General features: G+C 44.5%; 1 protein-coding gene across 5 annotated transcripts in view; it reads right to left on the reverse strand.

Moving 5' to 3' along the window:
- STAG1 (STAG1 cohesin complex component) overlaps window positions 1-15457 on the reverse strand; it is a 2120576-nt gene that overhangs the window by 1354164 nt on the left and 750955 nt on the right. The window lies entirely within an intron of this gene.

The following is a 15457-nucleotide window of genomic DNA, read 5'->3' on the forward strand; positions in this document are numbered from 1 at the left end:
ATGGAACAATCTTAAAATGTTACTTTTCAAATAGAAGTTTCAATTGTGTACTTTCATATGCTTGGTTTTCAGTTGGAGAATACTGTAGATCTAAAACCAAACGACTGCTATAGACCTCCAGACTCAAAATTATGCAAAAGGCAATATCAGATATTGGAACCAGAAACCATGTTCATTAACTTAATACCTACAAGGAAATCAAAGTGATTTAGATAGTAATTACGCAGGCATACATGATTACGAAGCCACAAATTGGGTTTTGGTTATGAAACAGATTTTAATAAACTAAATTACACATTTTATTAAACTCAATCAGATGTGGGACCAGCCCTTCAAAGATTTAAACACGCAACCACAGTTTACCCAAGAACCTCAAAGAGAGACCGTTTCTATAAACCTAAAATTGTGTTCTTTACCATTCATTTTACCAGTAGTTTTCCCATCGAAAAACTACTCCCCATTAGTAACATTTCATTAAGCAATTTTCTTACTTTAAACGATCGAAAAAGGGTGGATGACCAATCACTGAGATAGAGGGAACATCACAGGAGGCGGTTGGGTAGTCTGCAGATTGAGAAAAGCAGCGCAGGTGCAAATGGAAATTGTTTAACTTTCGGCCAACACTTTTACAAAATCTAGTAATAAGAGCCCCACCCTCATGTTATAAGCGTCAATGCCTACTGATCGCCGTCCTACATATTTCTTGGGCCATGCACTGTGAACTGCCCTACAGATAAGGGCCTAATTGATAGAAGCAAACGTTTTAATGTGCATGAATATCTAGGTGCAAAGAAAGTTATTACAGAAACACTTTTCCAGTAAAAACATTTTTACAGTTATGAAAAAATACTCCCATTGGGAATTGAGTTTACATTTTTACTCCCTAAAAAAATAATTTTACTCCCAACTTTCAAAAACAGAGTAAAATACTCACACATCCGAAACTCCGCTGACTGAGGGATTAGAAGAACGGCTCGGACACAGGGGTGGCATGTATCTTAAGTCTTTACTCAACCAAAAAAGGAGGGAGGGTGGTTTGGGAACCTGCCTATCCCTAGGTTCAAGATGGATTTCTCTGCCTCAAAGGAAAACTAGTGAAACTATCAAGAAGTCCAAACTAATTCAGTCACTGTCGTGTCCAAATCCCATCACTGTTAATAGTTCACCAAAATTGTTTACGGGTAGACTTTGCAAGGTAAAAGGGGTTCCTGATGTCTTCAGGCAACTAAAAGGTTCCGATATTAGCTGTAAATAAAGTAATACAAAATACGGTATAAGTCAAGTTCCTTAAAGGAGATTTTGATGTCTTGGTTTATTTGTCCCAGTTGAAATTCCTTCTTTCCCCCAGAACTTAGATCAAAGGAGAACAATCCTCTTCCCCTGGACTATCCAGTCCCTCAGTTGTAATGAACTGTGTAGATCATGATTTCTGTGGCGTGTGGCAGCTTTGGCTTCTTTGCTCGCCAAGTATTCGTTGTTAACCCCCCCCCCCCCCCCATTTACTGTGGCAAGGAAATGCTCATGTTTTTCTGTCAGCCAAGGTTTGCTCTCCTGCCCAATGCGGTTTGGTATAAAATCTTTTAGGGAGTTCTGGTGAAGTGCGGTTAGTTTTATTTCCTCCGATTAGCGCAAACGGAATCGCCAACCTCCACCCACCGTGCAAACCATACATTTAATTTCTTGTTCTTCGGTTCCCTCTGTTGCCTGCAGCTGTACCTGCGAGGCGAGTGGCGAGCTGGTTTTCACTGCTCTCCTGCTGCCGCTAAATACACCACTTGGAAAACTTCTCTGTTGAAATACTTCCCTTCTGTGTGGTAAAAAGAGCAGTGATGGAATATCCAACGCTCTGCTCCGTAAGGCGCAGCTGGTCTCCCGCAAGTGTCTGCCCCACTGCCCTATTGCCATCAACGTGCAAACATTTCAACGCTGCTTCTGTTGAGCATTTTAAAATGCATCTAAATTAACTTGGGTGCTTAACTCACGTTCCACTTGAAGCATGTGTATTTTTACGAGCATGTCATTGTTTTAGACAGGTTGGGCTCTAGACCTATGGCAGGACCACAACTATTTATCGGTTTTTAGCCCAGTTATTGTTTAGGAGACCAGGACTGCATCATCAGCAAACAGAAGGATTGTGATTTCATTGCAGATGAGGAATTCTTGAGCTATTTTGTAAAGAAACAAACTGCAGTTGGGGCATGGACACATCCTTGCAGGAAACCTTTTCCAACTGAGAAAAGGCTGCTTTTCTCCCCCTCCATTCTCCATATTGAATGAAAAGAACTAAACGCAAACTAGAACCTGATTGGAGGAAATATTACAACCAACGCAACAGACTAAAATATTGACTACAAATACGATTATACAAATCAGAAATTCTCAAAGCTAAAAGGCATAGACTAACAGATCAGAAAAGCCACCAACACTCAAAAAGATGTATTCAACATTGTAAATGAGATGAGACACCCACCCGGATGCAACAACTCACTAGTAACTATGTAACCCTTTCAAGAACTATACAACAGCCTCGCAGATCACTTCAGGAACATAATCGCCAACATGATCACCAACATACAGAGTCATGCAAAGCAGACCAATCAGCCCAACAATGCACCAGCCACCACCAACCCCTGCACCACAAAATGTGCTGCATCCAACAGATGTCAAGAGAAAAACTACTATACCTGGTTAAAGAGAGTAACACGGCAGGATACCCAATGGACCCGTGCCCTCCAGCCATCTATAAATCTATACTGGCTCCGCACACACCAATGCAATACTACCTAAACCTCGTCAATCACTTGCAACAGGTAGAGTACCAAGAGCATTCAAAACGGCCTACATCAAACCACTGCTCAAGGACACAACGGGTGATGTGCGAAACCTCTCAAACTACAAACATCCCATAACCGGCAAGAAACCTACATCTATGAACTACTACTAGAACATGTTGAAAAAAAGCAACTACTGGACCAGGCCTAAGGAGGTTTCAGACCCTTGAGAGCAACGGAGACAGCAATAGACTCAATATGGGATGGCCTAAAGATGAACACAGAGGCCAACACCAAATCAGCACTGATATTACTGGATCTCTCAGCTACCCTTGACACAATCAACCACAACATCCTAATAAAAGACAGGAAGAAATGGGGCTCATCAACAACGTCGCTCTGGATAAAATCTTCTCTCGGAAAGAACAGTTTGCTTAAAACCTTTAAAATCTGCACCAAGGGATACCACTATGTAGTACCCCAAGGTTCATCGCTATCACTGCTACTCTTAAACCTTTAGATGACACTGCTAATCAACTGCATCAATAACATGGATCAACATGCTTCACCTACACGTGATAAACACATCTTCACATACAATGGCATACAAGAAGAGAATGCACCCTTAAACACAGTGCCTCTAATGGATGAAAACCAACAAACTGAAAATGTACCCAGACAACACTAAAATCATGATTAGACCTGAAGACAGGAAGCAACCAGCAGATCCCACGGCCCTTCGAACTGGGAAACCCACAAGCACCATCCGCAGCTGTAAAAAACTTTGGAATCATGGACAGAGTTAACACTAGAACCCAAAATCAATACGATAATCCAGAAGTGCTTCCTTCACATTCAAATTGTAAAAAAATCCTACCATTCCTCTCATTCACACAAAACACTGGACATCATATCCCTCATGTCCAGGATAGATTACGCTAACATATATCTTGGAATGCCAGACTACCTAAGGAAACTCCAACATATAGAAAAAGCGGCAGCCAGATTGTTCCTTAAACTCAACAAAAAGAACACATCACACCAGTACTGTGGATGTTACACACACTCGCAGTAAGGAGGAAAAGAATCACTTTCAAAACAATGTACATATTGGAAAAAAAGGGCAATGCATGGCCAGGGAGCGGAATTCCTTCAAAGAAACTCCAAACAGAACCCTGAGAACCTGCAATGCCACCCGCCAAGAACCCAAACAGTACACAAAGAAAAAACTTGTTAGCATCGACCCTAGTAGTTGATTTATGGCCAGCCTGGCCCCATTTCCTTTCTTTAGGCTGCTATGACTCATTACACCTAGAACACCCTTTCATGCACATATGTCCCACCTCCCTTCTCTGTACACTGGGAGCAGTCGAGACTTTCCTTTTCTATGCACATCACGAGGCTATAGTTTGCCATGATAAAATACTTCCTGGAAGTGAACAGGTGTTAGTAAATTGATAAATGTGTATTTCTTAATATTGCCACAAGGCATAAAAGGCATCTACGTATGAGAAAAAAACGTATACCTTCTTGTACCCAGTTCAGAGTGTCTTGGATTAATTCAGACACCAAATAATTCTCTTAAAAAATCTGTTTCCACCAGGAACAATGTCTTGTATCTGAAATAACTGGGTGCATTAGAATTCGCCTGTTTAGCCATGAAACTTTAAAATACGAAATATGGAGGACCATGCAATTCAGGAAACCCCTTAAAACCTGGCTCTTCAGGTGTGAACACAATGATACCAACTGAACAGCGTCCGCACACCATGTAACCAAACAATCAGTGAAAAAGGAAAAGGTGTCAGAAAACAAAGGAACGAGGGACAGAGCTGGGAAGAGACCCTAAACAGAGCCCCCCCCCAATCCCCTGTGCCTAAAGAAGGACCACTAAGAAACAAGAGAAGCAGGCAGGACAGATACAATTAGGCCAGGAAAGGAGCCCCACGTGAAAATAGGGGGTGTGGGAGGACTCAGGGAAGGGATGCTCTGGGCCTTGGCGTACCCCCACCAAGGACCAACAAGTGAACAGGAATAATGTACCAGGCCCTCCCCAACAGACAACGCCCTTAGGAAATCGAAGAAAATGACTAACTGTTCACTGTAGATTGCCTTCAGGCCTGTGAACACACCCCCCCCCCCCCAGCTTGAAATGGGGCCTGTACCAAAATCAGACAGCATAACTAATTCTGAAGAGGCACAAGAATGATGACCACTGAGGTGACAATCAAGGCAAAGCCAGAAAGGGCAACTAGGAGGTAGGCAAAGATCACAACTGCCACAGGTGACACAGCTAGATGAATTTCATGGGTAGGAATCCTACACAGACAGATTTCAGTAGTGGGAAGTACTGTGATGCACTTGAATTGATGTCAGGGCTGGGAAATCTGATGTGCCTGGAGTGCTCTCTGGGTTTATAATGAATACAGAAATGCTCTCAAATGACGTCTCGGAGAAGGGGTGGGGGTGACAATGACTCCTGGAGCTGAGAGGTGTGAACCATTTGGATAGATTTTCAGGGGGACGGGGGGGGGAATCTACTCCTGGGGTGGGGGATGCACTTGGGTGGTTTTTTCTCAGGTGTGTGGGGAGTAGCTGGGTAGATTCTTAGAGTGGGAGGTGTGGTACACTACGGATGGATTTCGAGGGTGGGGGTTGTGGAACACTTTGATGGACCACCAGGACTCCGATCAGCAACCAGTACTAAAATGAACCTTCTATATACGGGACCTAGATCTCTCCTCTTTAGTGATATCTAAAGGATCAGACTTGCACAACCAACAGTATCTGCGCTAAACATGGTGTTTCGCTCCTTCATCAGCTTATTTGACAACATATGGGCAGAAGTAAGATCACATTCCCAAATGCTTACTGAAATATATGCTAGGCTACAAGGCATAGACAGATGTGAAGAACTGATTAGGCTAATGAGGGAGGACAATTCTCCACCTAAACCGCAAATCACCTTACCCCTCCTTCCAGTGATTTCCATAGGTGGCCAAGTTGATCCGTCTGGACACATGGGTAAAGAAACAACTGAGCCTAAATGGGATTTTACGAAGAAACAGAACGGCACTCTGATCCCTTTGGTACCTTCAGTTGCATTTAAATTCGCAATAATCAGACTTGCAGTTGGGTAAAGATGTCGAACAAGAATAGTCCCAGCGAAACAGGGATCCCGAATGTAATCAAGAATGCCGAGGTTGATTTAACTAAAGACGAGTCCCTGATGGGAAAAAAAACTACTGAAACAAATCAAAAAAACTAAAAAAAAAATCCAAAAACAGTAGGAACATTAATTCAATAACATACATTTAAGAATTTGGTATTTCCAAAAGAACTCTTCAAAAGGGAAGCACACCATTTGTAAACAGTTTAGAGGGTCTTAAGAACTTGAAGGAAATCACTGCGCTAGATCATGGCACTTCCACTCCTGACAAATGCTGTGGAGGAAAGGGGGAACTGCGGGCTATACAGCAAGAGACTATTAAGGAAGGGGAAATTGCTACTTCTCTGAAAATTGCTATAAATAAGAATAAGGAAGTCCCTCCAAAAAATGTGGAGGAGGGTGGCATGGTTGGTCAGACGAACAATGCACCTTTAGGTGATCAGTTAAGTCCCCCTGCAGGAAAGGATCCTATTGGCAAGTCAGAGCAGACTGGGTTTGGAGAGAGATCACAAATTCCTGAACCTGCTCAAAAGGAGGTCTCTATAATTAACCCAATTCCTACAGAAAACAGGCACCCATTACCTAGCAATAAAGCTGTACTAGTTAATATTGCCTCAGCGAAACAACTTCGACAGGAAATATAGATTATGAAATCCATCTGAGGAAAGTATCTTAAATAACCCATGCCTTAATCCAGAAAATGAGGATACGCACTCTGCTCCGTCAAATGGACCGACTAGATACGTATCTAGGGTGCATCAGATGGAAACCCCATCCGACCAAAAAGATCAGCAAATTGGCCTGAAGGCTATGGGAGATCTTGATGTCCCAAAAACTCTGAATCCAACCCACAGGAAGCATATAAATCCAGGACCCTTCAGTGGCCAAGATAGAAAATCTGTATGCCCAAATAACATACAGAAGGGGACGACATTAAGAGGTGCTAGGGGGCGGGAATCTCAAGCAGTACAGAACAACCAATCTGATAGAGATCTGGAAGAAAAACCTGCAAACACTCTGGGATCTAAAACATTGAACATTTTACAGCCAACCACCCTCTGGGGGGCTGATATGCCATTTGTCTGAACCCAGGGAATACCCTGAACATTTTTGGTCAGTTACCCGCATTGGCCTTGGTGTCTACCTATGATTTAGAAAGGATATTATTCCCCTTTAAGGGAAGAATTGATCAGAGCAATATGTACTCAAGTCAAGAGTCCTTGAATTGGTAATACGACAACCTGTTGGGTAGAGAGAACTGGGATTCAATATTGAGATAGTGAACTGTGAACCAACTGCCCTTAAAATCTATAGAGATAGGGAAATCTGACAATGGTCTACCATCCAGATAGATTTCCCCAATCTCAACGGAGGTATCTCCTCAGAGGAAATTATGGAAACATACGGGATTGGGCCCAAGTTACCTCGGCACTGTGGTACTGAATGTCTCTCAGGAAGAGCTCTTCCAGTGAAGGTGTCGCCCCATGTTAATTTACTGAGATTCCTTTCTTGGAACACTAGTGGGAATCTTCACTTGTTGACAAAAAAGTCGACAGTCGCCATGTTAAAAACCAATTAATATTTTGTTCAAGAAACCTGGTTACTCAAATCCATCGATGGATGGCTATGAAATTTGCTCTCAAAATGCCAAACCTAGTCAGAGAGGTAGACCATCAGGAGGACTTCTTATTGGTATAAGGTCCACTGTTGGACTCTGAGCTACGATCATCCCCGATATGCTTCTAGGAATCCTGGCGGTCAAAGTCTCCTTTAAATGAGGAGAAGCTCAATGCCCTTCTGAATAATATCTATTGGCACCCAGGTATAGCCCCACTAGAGGACTTCCTAGAAAAGATTACAGAAATGATCCTTGATTGGAGAAATGAACAAGTTACTTACCAACTGTAACGTTCTTTCAATTGGATGTTCCTCCCACGTATTCCTCATCTTAGATATATCCTTACACCTTACCTTCGGCTTGCTGCTTCGGAAAAAATGTTCTCTCCACCAGAGGGCGCTCCTCTTGAGACCGCAGCGTCGATGTCCCTCGGCGGCATCCGTCGAGCATCGATGTCATCCACTGTATAAGAGCCTCGAGCACGCGCGTTGGCTTCAGTTCTGTTTTTCGATTAGCTTTGCTTCGGATCATTTCAAACAGCACTTCAATCTTTCGTGAAAAAGAAAGCTGTTGTCTTCTTCGAGCCCTTCCACACCGAAGACAGGTTTTAAGAAATGTCTAAAATGTGGATCCACACAAGAACTGTCTTTGGTGCCTCGGTTCCGACCACCAAATTGAAGACTGTGGTTTGTGCCAGTCGATGACCCATAAGGCCTTAAAAGAACGTAGAGGTAAACTGGCGATGGGGGAGGGCTAATCAAAGTTTACTTTGTAGGGGAAAGACTCGGCCGAGTCTTTGAAAAAATATCGCAAAAATTATAGGTCAAGGAGTAGATCGATAAAAGTCGTCTTCGTCATCCAAGAAGACAAAGAAAAGACGGGATCGATCTCCTTGATCCTCCTCGACGTCTTCAGAGGTGGTGATGGCATGGCCATCAAAGCAGGACTCCCCAAATAAGTGGGAAGCCTTTCGAGTTTCCATGCTAAAACATTTTTGAGAACGCGGCTCAGACCCCCTCCAAAAAGGCTAAAGAAGACCATGCCCCTGCTCACGAAAAACATGACAGAGGAAGATCCAAAACAAGAAAAGCTGATAAAGTCGTCGAGGGTGTCAGTTGGACTCTGCCAGATCACCTTGTGAAAAAGACCTTTTGGTGCATAAATCGAAGGCAGAGGGAAACAAAATGGTGTCGAAACATCATACGCCATTGAAGACTTCGAAGGCTCCCGAGTCGACAACTCCTTCGAAGGAAGTTACGTCGAGTTCACGATCGATTACTTCGAAAGCTCCTTCGACAGTTTCCACAACTCCCTCTACAATTACATCGAGGTCATCGAAGGTTCCCTCGACAACATGGAAGGCTGTGGTTACAGCATCAGCGCCGTCAACGTTTATGTCGACGCCCAAGCCTTTAATAAGGGAAAAAACCACATTACCAGAAAAGGTTTTTCAACCTGAGAGTAGACCTGATTTTTTCAGGACCATGTCATCCATCTATGAGGGAGAATCATCAGAAGAGGAAGAAGTCACATCTGCAGGTGTTAAATTTGGCACAAGATCTGTTCCAGAGGAATTAATTAATCCTCAATCAAAAATTCAAGATTTACAAGAATGCCTACAAACAGCAAGGGGTCTGACACTTCTCCAGAGTACGAATTTGACAAGCCAGACCCACCAGAGCAGGCTGATGCGGGTTACAGAAAAGTCATGAATAGAGTTAAGGAATTTATGGGGTGGGGTAGAAGTTCACCAGTCAGTCAGGATGATGACATGACTGATATACTATCAGGAACACCTCAACAAGACCCCATCCATTCTCCCTTTTCACATTGCCTTGCAGAGAAGGGTTAATTCTGCATGGGAACACCCTGATGCCATACCGGCAGTAAATAAAAAATGTGTCAAAATATAGACCCTGCAATTCTGATCCAGAATACCTGAGCAAACATCCAACTCAGTAAAGTCTGGTAGTACAAGAAGCCACTTCCACAAGAAATGCTGCATATCCTACAATCCCTCCAGATAGGGACGATAAAAAGGTGGATGCATGGTCTAGGAAGATTTTTACATGGCTTTGAAGTCTACTAATGTAACCTGTACCTTGGCAAGGTTCACATATACCCTGTGGGACTGCATGTCAGCGGCAGCTGAACACATCCCGGAAGGTGAAGAGTGTGATGGCTTCTTAGCCATTATAAGGGATGGAAAGGAGGCTTCGGGAGAATGCCTTCAATCAGGTTTGGACACTGCTGACAGTATCACCAGGTCCATGGCAACTAGCACAGTGCTACGTAGATTTGCGTGGCTAAGAAAGTCTGGTTTTGCTCCGGATGTGCAATCCAGGCTTCTTAATATGCCCTTTGACAGCTCGAGGTTGTTTGGAAGCAAGGCGGATGAAAGTTTGGAGAAGCTGCAGACCTCCAAAGCGGCGGCCTTTTCTGGGATAGTCATTCTTGCAGGGGACTTAAAACACCGATTGCTCTACTAATTCTGAGGCTGAAGTGGGCGGATCTGGCAGAGGATTTAGGGGATCCCTTAGTAAGGGGTCAAAAATATTCCTGCGGTAAACTATGGAATCTCTTTGGAATCCGTTGGACTGATATGTTTAAATGGCTATTATGACCAGTCCCGCCCACTTCTCCCAACTTGGCGAAGGGAAGACTTGTTCGTCAACTTTGGATTACTTTTTTGTAGATGAATCTCTGGCGCCATTAGCCTCAGAAGTATCTTTTAATAACTGGAGTGACCATGGTACAGTGGGGCGCCATCCCCCTTTCCCTACTAGAGGCTCTTATAGGGGGTTCTACTAACCTAAGAATAGGACATTGCACAGGGGTGCGATGGTCACCTCTAAATATTAAACTTCAATTAAAAATTGATAGAGTTTCTGAATACTCCCCTACATATTTATAATAAAGTGGCCAAGGAAAAGGCCAAGGTTCGGAAGTTGCTTAGAGAGACACGCAATTTGAACATTGATCAATTACATAAATATGCAGCGAGCAGGGCGATCAGACAGACATGCAATAACTATTCTAGCTCCCAAAAAAAAAAAATAGTATGTTACAAGACGACGCAGAGATGCTCAGTTTTGGTAAAAAGAGACCTCTGGGCTTTTTGGGCTTAATCAATGGGCAAAATCCTGGGTCTGCTACTAATCACGAAGGTGGCCACGGAGGCTCAATGGGTCAACTTTTTCTCTGACCTCTATAAATATGAGAAGGGATGCCATGCGTTAGATACAGGGGCACGACAGATAAGAGGCCTTGGCAGCAGACTATTGAATATGAAGAGGTATTCAAACTTATACTGGAAGCTAAAAACTCTAGGAACCAATGGATTGACTAACTTTTAAAGCACTACCATAAAGGTGGGCCCATATACTCACCACGCTATTCATTAACGTGGCGGAAAGTGGTATAATTCCCCCTAGCTGGCACACTACCCACATAGTCCCCATATTTAAGAGGGGATAGAAATGTGGGTAAAAACTACAGACCGATCGCGTTGATCTATGCGGACTGTAAGCTTTTCTCCTCCCTGCTGTTAACCCATGTTAATGACTGGATAACAAAACCAAATCCTTAACAAATGCCAAACTGGGTTTAGGGTGGGGCATTCTACAAACTTAAATGGTTTGAATGGGACTGCTCTTCAGACTTCAATATGGAGTAAATTTGGGGAACTATGTATGTCGCCTCTATTGACCCGTCAACTGCGTTTGACTGTCATTAGAGGCCGACTCTGGGCCAAATTGGGGCATTCCAGAAGGCCTCTTGAAATTGATAACGGCTATGTATGAGAACTCTGGTATCCATGTCCAGATCAATGTGGGGGGTGGTAACCTATCCAGAAGAATTAGAACTTTGATAGGGGTCCGACGGGGTTGCTCTTTGGCACCCTGTCTTTTTAAATTATTAAAAGTTGGCCTCAGTTATGTTCTCCCCCCTTCATTATTTTTCACCGTGTAGATTTTGCCGGCAGACTGGTATTTGCCTTGCCAGAGCTTTGGAGTGGTAATAACCCGGAAAAATCTACAGAGGGGTAGGTTGGGAGGGCGTTGAAGAATACGTTGGAGGAACATCCAATTGAAAGAACGTTACCAGTTGGTAAGTAACTTGTTCGAGTGGGTTGTGTCCTCCAACATATTCCTCATCTTAGATAGACTCCCAAAGCAGTATAGACAATTTCTCTGGAGGAGGGTTAGATTTTTTGATACCCTTAAATGGCTGAATATAGTACTGCTTTACCAAAATTCAGCCCCTTAGACCGGGAAGCATCCAGACTATAGAATTTTGAAAATATATGCAGCGAAGACCAAGTTGCTGTTTCACAAATGGACCTTCTAGAAACACCTCTTTCTAGGGCTGTCGAAGAGACGATGCCTCTGGTAGAATGAGCCCTTAGACCTTCTGGTGGGTCTTTTTGTGATAATCTGTAGCATTCTGAAATGCAAAGCACAAGCCAGCGTGATATTGTTTGCTTTGTCACCGATTGACCCAATTTCCTTCCTGTGTAGCGATAAACAGTTGATTTTCCACTCGAAGCTTGGAAAGCCTAGAAATGTAAAAGCTTTAAGCTCTTTTTGGATCCAACCTGTGTAATCTTTCCTCCTCCTTACTAGGATGAGGTGGAGGATAGAATGCAGGTAAAAACATTTTCTGACTTAAATGAAAATCAGATACCACTTTAGGTAAAAATGAGGGTTTAACCTTCAACACAACTCTGTCCTTATGGAACACAGTATAGGGAGGCCCAGAAGACAATGCCGGCAATTCGCTCACTCTTCTTGCAGATGGTAAAGCAACTAGGAAAGCAGTTTTCCATGTCAGTAATCTTAATGGACAAGTGTGCAAAGGCTTAAAAGGAGCACACATTAAGAATTTTAGGACCAGAATGAGATCTCAGATTGTGTAATGATTCCTTCCCCCTCATGCCCCCAGCCCTCCAAGATGTCAGGCTGGAGCCAGGCAACAATCACCTACATGGCCCTCAAGGGCCTCTCCATCCCTCCAAAGACCCACTTGGAGTCAGACTTGGCGCTTGTGGCACCAGACTCACTCACTCCCATAGGATAACATTGGGGATTGGACTTTTAGTGCATTGATGGGGACAAGATGGATGCCCCCACATATTTCGGTTCCCAGAACTGCATGTGCGGTCTAGTCTTTTGGGTGTGGTTCAGCCCAGAGACACCTGGGATACCCAGAGACTATTTAAGCCACACCCAGGCTGAGAAACATGCTTTGCGTTTTCTGCAACTGCAGCGTGACTCACCGTGTTTGGATCATTCTCCAGTAGGCCTGCATCTTTCTTCTGCGCTCAGCTCCTGCAATAACAAGAACACCGTTAGGAACAGCCTTACCTTGCGGCGCTTCTGCCCATCATTCATCGCTCCTTCTGTTCTGGGGGCATCTTCGGCGGTGTCATTCCCATCCCGGCACGCCGCTTCCTAAGGAAAAGGGAAAAGAACAGAAAAAAGGCATTAGTAAGCATTCTGCAAATCTTCACTTATTTTTAAATACTGTACGAGCTTCAAACGCTTACCTGAATCCCAGCCGCTCTGGGGGAACTCTGTCTCTGGAACTTCTCATCCATCTGCAAGAGGGAAAAGACACTCCAGGTTAGCGTGGAAACATCTAGAAGCGCTGCATACAGCTCTTACCACCGCATTTTTTCTTCATAACCGGTATCCACGCTGAAAACGTTGCGACACCTAGAAGACACAGAAAAAGAACTCAGTTCAATGCAAATACGAAAGGGGTGCATCGCGCCCTCACTCGCCTTCAGTGCTACTCATCTCAGGAGCACGCTGCCATCCCCAGACGCCGGCCATCATCTACGGAAGGAAAGGAACGAAGTTAGAGAACTGTTCAAAAGACTCATATTTACCTGTCGGACTCTTGCAGTGAAGTAACTAGGCAGCAACGAGCCCGCATAAATCAACGCGTCCCCGTGCTGAAAGTAGGACGGAGAGCACACTATCCAAGAAAACAAGGTGAGCTGGGAATCAAAGGGAAGGGTTGGACCCCGGGGAAGAAGGGGTTCAAGCACACAAACAATGGAGAGTTTAACTCTACCAATCCTGTGTTTCAGGCCCAGTCTCCAGTCGAATAGCCTCCAGGGAAGATTTTGAGGTCGTAAGAGGTCAGAACAGGCTGAGTGAGGTCCCCGTGGATACCAGGTGAGCGTTACAGATTGGCACATGAAATGGGAGGAAACGCATTAGTGAGTCCTTTCAAAAATTGCACTACCAAAGGAATTTTTAAAGAGTAGCATTCTTCCGATGAGCGCTTGAAGATTGAAAGCGCCGCAAGATAACCTTTAATGGTTGCAACATTTAGACCTCTATGTGCTAGGGACAGCAGGAAGGACAGTACTTCCGGAATAGAACATTGAAAAGGAGCGACATTCTTTTTTCGGCACCAGTTGCAAAACTTACTCCAACGGCAACGGTATAGAGACTTTGTTGCTGGCCTTCTTGCCAAAAGCAACACCTCCATGACATCTGGAAGGTCCCAATCCTTGTATCTCAGCCTTTCAGATACCAAGCGTGAAGGTTGAGCGTTTTGACCTCTGGATGGAGAACCTGACCCTCCATTTGTGAGAGAAGGTTCTCTCTCGGAGGAAGACGTACTGGGGGACAGAAGGACATGTCTAAAAGGTCCGGGTACCACGTTCTCCTGGCCCAATCTGGGGCAATTAGGATCATGCGGCTCCCGAAGCGTCTCAGTCTCCTGATGACCTGCGGAATGATGGGAATCGGAGGAATCATGTACAATAGTGGGAAATTCCACTCCACCACAAACGCGTCCCGTAGAGCTCCTCTCGGGGGAAATTCCCTTGAGCAGTACAGTTCGCACTTCCGGTTGGTACTGGTCGCAAACAGATCCACTTGAGGGGTTCCCCAAAGGGCAAAGATCTCTTGAATGACTTCCTTAGCCAGTTCCCATTCATAGGACGCCGTGCTCTGCCTGCTCAGAGCATCTGCCGTCATATTCTCCTCCCCGGCTAGATGAACTGTCGTTAAAGAGATTCCTTCTTGAATTGCCCAATACCAGAGCTGCATTGCACCTCTGCACAGAGGTAGTGACCCTAGGCCACCTCTTGTTTAGATAATGCATAGCCACTGTGTTGTCAGTCATTATCAGGACATTTTTTCCCCTGACAGATGGTAGGAAACCTTTTAGCGCTAGTCTGATTGTTCTCGGCTCTAAAAGGTTGATGTGTAGTTTGGACTCCGATGAGACCAAGGACCGTCGATTGTTGGCATGAGCTGCCCACCCCATGTGTGAGGTGTATGTCACTACTGTGATCTCTGGCCATGGTTGCCAAAAAAGTTCCCCTTTCAGTATATTCTCTGAACAAGTCCACTATAGAAGATCTTGTCGAACTTTGTACGGAATTTGGAGAAGAGCCCATTGAAGGGATCTCATTCTCAGACGTGCCTCCGGCACCAGGAAGATGCAAGATACCATGAGGCCGAGTAACCTTAAGAAGTCGTAGGCCTGAAGATTTTGGGCATTTTGGAATTTGGAAACCATCTGAAGAATGTCTTGAGCCCTCGACCTGGGAGGCGAGCTCTTTCCCAGGGTTGTGTCTAATACAGCTCCTATACATTGGAGCCGTTGAGAAGGTGTCACTTGTGACATCTTGAAATTGAAGGAGAAGCCCAGTCTCTGGAGGAAGTGGCAGGTGACTTTCAGGTGATCCAGTGCCTGTTCGGCAGAACGTGCTCGGATCAACCAATTGTCCAGGTAGGGGTAGACGTGAATCCCCCTCTCATGAGGTGCGCTGCCACCACTACCATCAGTTTGGTGAAGACCCTCGGGGCGGAGATCAATGCAAATGGCAAGACTCGAAACTGAACCACCACGTACCTCAGGTATTTTCTGTGC

Source organism: Ambystoma mexicanum, chromosome 10, assembly GCF_040938575.1.
Source record: "Ambystoma mexicanum isolate Mex_15411 chromosome 10, UKY_AmexF1_1, whole genome shotgun sequence".
Classification (NCBI taxonomy): Eukaryota; Metazoa; Chordata; class Amphibia; order Caudata; family Ambystomatidae; genus Ambystoma; species Ambystoma mexicanum.